Consider the following 9,611-nt stretch of genomic DNA (forward strand, 5'->3'; position numbering starts at 1 on the left):
CAGTCCTGCCACCACCACCGCCATACCTGAGCAGCAGTCCTGGCAGTCATATGCACATACAACACCTTGTAATAGCGCATCACCAATCTTGTGAGGTCCACATTTTCTTAACATATGAAGGGCACATTTCGGTGCACACGGTGGACTCATCATCATATTCCTCCATAGCCTGCTGCACTACCTTCGTCTAAAACTTAGAATCTACCTTCTCAGTCCTGCTCCGCTACTCTCACCCTCCATGACAAAAAGTAACACAAAAAACACAGAGAAAATAACAAATTAAAGAAAACTTCCATTAACAACACACAGACAAGGACACACACAACAACAACAAAAAAAGGCAAGTGTCACATTCGCATTCACACTCAGATAGCTAGCTTAGGGGGACATGTACTAAGCAGTGATAAGAGTGGAGAAGTGAGCCAGTGGAGAAATTGCCCATGGCAACCAATCAGCTGCTCTGTATATGTTTATTGTATGCAAAATATAAATGTTACATCAATGCTGATTGGTTGCCATGGGCAACTTCTCCACTGGCTCACTTTTCCACATTTATCACTGCTTAGTACATTTCCCTATAAGACGGATATTCATGATGGGTGATGTCACCTTATTATTAAAACACCAATCCTACCACCACCAAGAGTTAGACTGGGCGATGCCACGCCCACTGCGGCTCTTTGATTCCGCTTTACCAGAAAAATATACCTTTGAATCAGTAGCATATGGCCTTAGAAGGTCGTGAGCGTTAAGAATCACAAAGTTCAGATTACTTAGGGTGTGTACACACGGTGAGATATTTTCTTTTTCGATTTTGACTATATAGTCAAAATCGCAAGAAAAGTTAGTGAAGATCGCAAGGTGAAAGTCACCTTGCGATCCCGATTTGATCCCGACGCGCGGTCCCGCCAGGTCGGCATCGCAAGAAAAGATAGACTGTGCAGGCAAGTCAATCCTTGCTAGATCGGTGTACTATCTAGTTCATCTCACATGTCAATGACATCTCACATAAGCCAAATCTCACATAAGACAAAATCGTAAGCGCACATAGGGGGTAATTCTGAGTTGATCGCAGCAGCAAGAAAGTTAGCAATTGGGCAAAACCATGTGCACTGCAGGTGTGGCAGCTATAACATTTGCAGAGAGAGTTAGATTTGGGTGGGTTATTTTATTTCTGTGCAGGGTCAATACTGGCTGCTTTATTTTTACACTGCAAATTAGTAATGAGCGGGTTCGGTTTCTCGGAAACCGAAACCCCCCGAACTTCACCCTTTTTACACGGGTCCGAGCCATACTCGGATTCTCCCGTATGGCTCGGTTAACCCGAGCGCGCCCGAACGTCATCATCCCGCTGTCGGATTCTCGCAAGATTCGGATTCTATATAAGCAGCCGCGCGTCGCCGCCATTTTCACTCGTGCATTGGAAATGTTAGGGAGAGGATGTGGCTGGCGTCCTCTCCGTTTATGTTGATGCATTGCAAATATTTTGTGCTTGCTTATTACTTAATTGTGGGGACTGGGGAGCAGCTGTATATAGGAGGAGTACAGTGCAGAGTTTTGCTGACAGTGACCACCAGTAATACGTTGTCTGCCTGTAAAACACTCCATATCTGTGCTCAGTGTGCTGCATATATCTGTGCTCACACTGCTTAATTGTGGGGACTGGGGAGCAGCTGTATTATATAGCAGGAGTACAGTGCAGAGTTTTGCTGACAGTGACCACCAGTATACGTTGTCTGCCTGAAAAACACTCCATATCTGTGCTCAGTGTGCTGCTTTATTGTGGGGACTGGAGACCACCAGTATAATATTATATAGGAGGAGTACAGTGCAGAGTTTTGCTGACCAGTGACCACCAGTATATAATATATAGCATTACGGTACAGTAGGCCACTGCTGTACCTACCTCTGTGTCGTCATTAAGTATACTATCCATCTAGATTCTATACCTGTGGTGCATTTCAGTTGTGCAGTTTGCTGACACAGTGACCACCAGTATATATAGCAGTACGGTACGGAAGGCCACTGCTGTACCTACCTCTGTGTCGTCATTAAGTATACTATCCATCTACATTCTATACCTGTGGTGCATTTAAGTTTTGCAGTTTGCTGACACAGTCACCACCAGTATACTATATATAGCAGTACGGTACGGAAGGCCACTGCTGTACCTACCTCTGTGTCGTCATTAAGTATACTATCCATCTACATTCTATACCTGTGGTGCATTTTAGTTTTGCAGTTTGCTGACACAGTGACCACCAGTATACTATATATAGCAGTACGGTACGGAAGGCCACTGCTGTACCTACCTCTGTGTCGTCATTAAGTATACTATCCATCTACATTCTATACCTGTGGTGCATTTTAGTTTTGCAGTTTGCTGACACAGTGACCACCAGTTTACTATGTATAGCAGTACGGTACGGAAGGCCACTGCTGTACCTACCTCTGTGTCGTCATTAAGTATACTATCCATCTACAGTCTATACCTGTGGTGCATTTTAGTTTTGCAGTTTGCTGACACAGTGACCACCAGTATACTATATATAGCAGTACGGTACGGAAGGCCACTGCTGTACCTACCTCTGTGTCGTCATTAAGTATACTATCCATCTACATTCTATACCTGTGGTGCATTTTAGTTTTGCAGTTTGCTGACACAGTGACCACCAGTATACTATATATAGCAGTACGGTACGGAAGGCCACTGCTGTACCTACCTCTGTGTCGTCATTAAGTATACTATCCATCTACATTCTATACCTGTGGTGCATTTTAGTTTTGCAGTTTGCTGACACAGTGACCACCAGTATACTATATATAGCAGTACAGTACGGAAGGCCACTGCTGTACCTACCTCTGTGTCGTCATTAAGTATACTATCCATCTACATTCTATACCTGTGGTGCATTTTAGTTGTGCGCAGTATATATAGTAGTAGGCCATTGCTATTGATACTGGCATATAATTCCACACATTAAAAAATGGAGAACAAAAATGTGGAGGTTAAAATAGGGAAAAATCAAGATCCACTTCCACCTCGTGCTGAAGCTGCTGCCACTAGTCATGGCCGAGATGATGAAATGCCATCAACGTCGTCTGCCAAGGCCGATGCCCAATGTCATAGTAGAGAGCATGTAAAATCCAAAAAACAAAAGTTCAGTAAAATGACCCAAAAATAAAAATTGAAAGCGTCTGATGAGAAGCGTAAACTTGCCAATATGCCATTTACGACACGGAGTGGCAAGGAACGGCTGAGGCCCTGGCCTATGTTCATGGCTAGTGGTTCAGATTCACATGAGGATGGAAGCACTCATCCTCTCGCTAGAAAAATGAAAAGACTTAAGCTGGCAAAAGCACAGCAAAGAACTGTGCGTTCTTCTAAATCACAAATCCCCAAGGAGAGTCCAATTGTGTCGGTTGCGATGCCTGACCTTCCCAACACTGGACGGGAAGAGCTTACGCCTTCCACCATTTGCACGCCCCCTGCAAGTGCTGGAAGGAGCACTCGCAGTCCAGTTCCTGATAATCAAATTGAAGATGTCACTGTTGAAGTACACCAGGATGAGGATATGGGTGTTGCTGGCGCTGGGGAGGAAATTGACAAGGAGGAGTCTGATGGTGAGGTGGTTTGTTTAAGTCAGGCACCCGGGGAGACACCTGTTGTCCGTGGGATGATTATGACCATTGACATGCCTGGTCAAAATACAAAAAAAATCAGCTCTTCGGTGTGGAATTATTTCAACACAAATGCAGACAACAGGTGTCAAGCCGTGTGTTGCCTTTGTCAAGCTGTAATAAGTAGGGGTAAGGACGTTAACCACCTCGGAACATCCTCCCTTATACATCACCTGCAGCTCATTCATCATAAGTCAGTGACAAGTTCAAAAACTTTGGATGACAGCGGAAGCAGTCCACTGACCACTAAATCCCTTCCTCTTGTAACCAAGCTCCTGCAAACCACACCACCAACTTCCTAAGTGTCAATTTCCTCCTTACCCAGGAAAGCCAATAGTCCTGCAGGCCATGTCACTGGCAAGTCTGACGAGTCCTCTCCTGCCTGGGATTCCTCCGATGCATCCTTGAGTGTAACGCCTACTGCTGCTGGCACTGCTGTTGTTGCTGCTGGGAGTCGATCGTCATCCCAGAGGGGAAGTCGGAAGACCACTTGTACTACTTCCAGTAAGCAATTGACTGTCCAACAGTCCTTTGCGAGGAAGATGAAATATCACAGCAGTCATCCTGCTGCAAAGCAGATAACTCAGGCCTTGGCAGCCTGGGCGGTGAGAAACGTGGTTCCGGTATCCACCGTTAATTCAGAGGCAACTAGAGACTTGATTGAGGTACTGTGTCCCCGGTACCAAATACCATCTAGGTTCCATTTCTCTAGGCAGGCGATACCGAAAATGTACACAGACCTCAGAAAAAGAGTCACCAGTGTCCTAAAAAATGCAGTTGTACCCAATGTCCACTTAACCACGGACATGTGGACAAGTGGAGCAGGGCAGACTCAGGACTATATGACTGTGACAGCCCACTGAGGAGATGTATTGCCTCCCGCAGCAAGAACAGCAGCGGCGGCACCAGTAGCAGCATCTCGCAAACGCCAACTCGTTCCTAGGCAGGCTACGCTTTGTATCACCGCTTTCCAGAAGAGGCACACAGCTGACAACCTCTTACGGAAAACTGAGGAAGATCATCGCAGAATGGCTTACCCCAATTGGACTCTCCTGGGGATTTGTGACATCGGACAACGCCAGCAATATTGTGCGTGCATTAGATCTGGGCAAATTCCAGCACGTCCCATGTTTTTCACATACATTGAATTTGGTGGTGCAGAATTATTTAAAAAACGACAGGGGTGTGCAAGAGATGCTGTTGGTGGCCCGAAGAATTGCGGGCCACTTTCGGCATTCAGCCATTGCGTACAGAAGACTGGAGCACCACCAAACAGTCCTGAACCTGCCTTGCCATCATCTGAAGCAAGAGGTGGTAACGAGGTGGAATTCAACCCTCTATATGCTTCAGAGGATAGAGGAGCAGCAAAAGGCCATTCAAGCCTATACATCTGCCCACGATATAGGCAAAGGAGGGGGAATGCACCTGACTCAAGCGCAGTGGAGAATTATTTCAACGTTGTGCAAGGTTCTGCAACCCTTTGAACTTGCCACACGTGAAGTCAGTTCAGACACTGCCAGCCTGAGTCAGGTCATTCCCCTCATCAGGCTTTTGCAGAAGAAGCTGGAGACATTGAAGGAGGAGCTAAAACAGAGCGATTCCGCTAGGCATGTGGGACTTGTGGATGGAGCCCTTAATTCGCTTAACCAGGATTCACGGGTGGTCAATCTGTTGAAATCAGAGCACTACATTTTGGCCACCGTGCTCGATCCTAGATTTAAAACCTACGTTGTATCTCTCTTTCCGGCAGACACAAGTCTGCAGAGGTTCAAAGACCTGCTGGTGAGAAAATTGTCAAGTCAAGCGGAACGTGACCCGTCAACATCTCCTCCTTCACATTCTCCCGCAACTGGGGGTGCGAGGAAAAGGCTAAGAATTCCGAGCCCACCCGCTGGCGGTGATGCAGGGCAGTCTGGAGCGAGTGCTGACATCTGGTCCGGACTGAAGGACCTGCCAACGATTACTGACATGTCGTCTACTGTCACTGCATATGATTCTCTCACCATTGAAAGAATGGTGGATGATTATATGAGTGACCGCATCCAAGTAGGCACAGTTCGTACGTATACTGGCAGGAAAAAGAGGCGATTTGGAGGCCCTTGCACAAACTGGCTTTATTCTACCTAAGTTGCCCTCCCTCCAGTGTGTACTCCGAAAGAATGTTTAGTGCAGCCGCTCACCTTGTCAGCAATCGGCGTACGAGGTTACTTCCAGAAAATGTGGAGAAGATGATGTTCATCAAAATGAATTATAATCAATTCCTCCGTGGAGACATTCACCAGCAGCAATTGCCTCCAGAAAGTACACAGGGATCTGAGATGGTGGATTCCAGTGGGGGCGAATTAATAATCTGTGAGGAGGGGGATGTACACAGTGAAAGGGGTGAGGAATCGGAGGATGATGATGAGGTGGACATCTTGCCTCTGTAGAGCCAGTTTGTGCAAGGAGAGATTGATTGCTTCTTTTTTGGTGGGGGCCCAAACCAACCAGTCATTTCAGTCACAGTCGTGTGGCAGACCCTGTCGCTGAAATGATGGGTTCGTTAAAGTGCGCATGTCCTGTTTATACAACATAAGGGTGCGTGGGAGGGCCCAAGGACAATTCCATCTTGCACCTCTTTTTTCTTTCATTTTTCTTTGCATCATGTGCTGTTTGGGGACTATTTTTTTGAAATGCCATCCTGCCTGACACTGCAGTGCCACTCCTAGATGGGCCAGGTGTTTGTGTCGGCCACTTGTGTCGCTTAGCTTAGTCACACAGCGACCTTGGTGCGCCTCTTTTTTTCTTTGCATCATGTGCTGTTTGGGGACTATTTTTTTGAAGTGCCATCCTGCCTGACACTGCAGTGCCACTCCTAGATGGGCCAGGTGTTTGTGTCGGCCACTTGTGTCGCTTAGCTTAGTCACACAGCGACCTTGGTGCGCCTCTTTTTTTCTTTGCATCATGTGTTGTTTGGGGACTATTATTTTGAAGTGCCATCCTGCCTGACACTGCAGTGTCACTCCTAGATGGGCCAGGTGTTTGTGTCGGCCACTTGTGTTGCTTAGCTTAGTCACACAGCGACCTTGGTGCGCCTCTTTTTTTCTTTGCATCATGTGTTGTTTGGGGACTATTTTTTTGAAGTGCCATCCTGCCTGACACTGCAGTGCCACTCCTAGATGGGCCAGGTGTTTGTGTCGGCCACTTGTGTCGCTTAGCTTAGTCACACGGCGACCTTGGTGCGCCTCTTTTTTTCTTTGCATCATGTGCTGTTTGGGGACTATTTTTTTGAAGTGCCATCCTGTCTGACACTGCAGTGCCACTCCTAGATGGGCCAGGTGTTTGTGTCGGCCACTTGGGTCGCTTAGCTTAGCCATCCAGCGACCTCTGTGCAAATTTTAGGACTAAAAATAATAGACTGAAAATGAGTGTAAATTATGGTTATTGAGGTTAATAATACGATGGGATCAAAATGACCCCCAAATTCTATGATTTAAGCTGTTTTTTGTAAAAAAAAACACCCGAATCCAAAACACACCCCAATCCGACAAAAAATTTTCAGGGAGGTTATGCCAAAACGCATCCGAATCCAAAACACGGCCGTGGAACCGAATCCAAAACCAAAACACAAAACCCGAAAAATGTCCGGTGCACATCACTATATATCGAATACATTTAGCCACTTTTTGCTGTAACTTTACATCATCGTAGTTGACACTGGGATAGTGGGCGCTTCTGAGACCCTGAAGGTCCCGGCGACATAGGGACAGACATGGGTTCACTCCCTGACTGTTCCTTAGCTTCAGCTTTGTCTAATCTCTTGTGCAATAAGTTCACACTAGCACTTAAAACATTCCACATATCCACCCAGTCAGGTGTCGGCACCGCCGACGGAGACCTCACATTCATACGCTCCCCTCCTCCCTAGGTGAGCCTTCTACCTCAGACATGTCGACACACGCGTACCGACACACCACACACACAGGGAACCTCTTATCTGAAGACAGTTTCCCCACCAGGCCCTTTGGAGAGACAGAGAGAGAGTATGCCAGCACACACCCCAGCGCTATATGACCCAGGAAAAAAAACACAATAATTTTATGTTTACCCAGATAGCGCTGTTTACATATACAATATGCGCCTAATTTTGTGCCCCCCCCCCTCTTCTTTAAAACCCTCTGTCTACCGTGGTATAAGCAGGGGAGAGTCCGGGGAGCTTCCTCTCAGCGGTGCTGTGGAGAAAAATGGCGCTGGTGAGTGCTGAGGGAGAAGCCCCGCCCCCTCAGCGGCGGGCTTCTGTCCCGCTTAAAATCTCAAAATTTGGCGGGGGCTCTTATATATATATATACAGTGCCCAGCTGTATATATACTTATTTGTGCCAAAAAGAGGTCTATATGCTGCCCAGGGCGCCCCCCCCTGCGCCCTGCACCCTTACAGTGACTGCCGTGTGTGAGGTGTATGGGAGCAATGGCGCACAGCTTTATTGCTGTGTGTTACCTCAGTGAAGATCATGAAGTCTTCTGCCGACTCTGAAGTCTTCTTTTCTTCTCATACTCACCCGGCTTCTATCTTCCGGCTCTGCGAGGGGGGCGGCGGCGTGGCTCTGGGACGGACGGCGAGGGTGAGACCTGCGTACCGATCCCTCTGGAGCTAATGGTGTCCAGTAGCCTAAGAAGCAGAGCCTTGAAACTCACAGAAGTAGGGCTGCTTCTCTCCCCTCAGTCCCTCGATGCAGGGAGTCTGTTGCCAGCAGGCTCCCTGAAAATAAAAAACCTAACAAATATACTTTCTGTCAGGAAGCTCAGGAGAGCTCCCTGAAGTGCACCCATCTCCTCTGGGCAGAGTATCAAACTGAGGTCTAGAGGAGGGGCATAGATGGAGGAGCCAGTGCACACCCAGACCTAAAGTCTTTCTTAAAGTGCCCATGTCTCCTGCGGAGCCCGTCTATCCCCATGGTCCTTACGGAGTCCCCAGCATCCTCTAGGACGTTAGAGAAATATACATATAATACATAGTACAAATACCGTGATATAAGCCGAAATGGGTATGTTTGTGGTTTATTAGCAATAACAATGTGGTTGCTGAACAACTTGTTATTAAAAAATTATTATATAATAAAATATATGACCATAATTTAGAACTGCTTATATCCCACTTGGGATGATAATCTTAGCAGATAGCTGAATCATAGGTCATAACCGAGATGTAAAGCGATGCTCAGTATTAATGATGGATAGGCGGCAAATATTTGCAGTACCAGGGTGTTCCAAGGTGGTCTCCCATCCAAGTACTAACCTGGCCCGCCACTGCTTGGCTTCCTAGATCAGATGAGATTGGGCATCTCCAGTGGGGTATATCCGCAGACCTTATGCTTGCCTATATCACACTGTATCCCAATGATTGGGCACAGGGAGTGGTAGAGTTTACCAATATTGCGTCTTATATGAACCACAGATATAAAAGCTGATTGAGATGGTTGTTGGGTATTTTAAAAAATTATATCACAATGGATACCCAACAACCATCTCAATCAGCTTTTATATCTGTGGTTCATATAAGACGCAATATTGGTAAACTCTACCACTCCCTGTGCCCAATCATTGTGTTTACATTTATATTATCTGACTCAGGGGAGCACCACTGATGGGAATTTATTTATACACAAGAGTAAGGAGTGCATTACCTTATGTGTATGTTTCCCAAAAGTGAGGATTGAAGCCTCAAATTATTAATCAGTTCTTACAGATAACAATCATTATACATATACACATTCTTCAACCGGTGCGGTTTCCATTTTTTGCTTCCTATTGACCTGGTCTCAGCTTTGCATGCTTGCACACACCAGTTAACACTAGGGACTGCTGTGTAATAGGAGACAGACACAGAGCGCACCATTGGCCTAATTCAGACCTGATCGCTAGCAAGCTATTTTTGCACTGCTGTGATCAGA

At 46.5% G+C, this 9,611-nt stretch overlaps 1 pseudogene; it reads right to left on the reverse strand.

The window, feature by feature from the left end:
* Positions 1-8,906: 8,906 nt before the first annotated feature.
* On the reverse strand, positions 8,907-9,026 carry LOC134944157 (5S ribosomal RNA; annotated as a pseudogene).
* Positions 9,027-9,611: the final 585 nt, after the last annotated feature.

Source organism: Pseudophryne corroboree, chromosome 1 (genome assembly GCF_028390025.1).
Source record: "Pseudophryne corroboree isolate aPseCor3 chromosome 1, aPseCor3.hap2, whole genome shotgun sequence".
Taxonomy (NCBI): Eukaryota; Metazoa; Chordata; class Amphibia; order Anura; family Myobatrachidae; genus Pseudophryne; species Pseudophryne corroboree.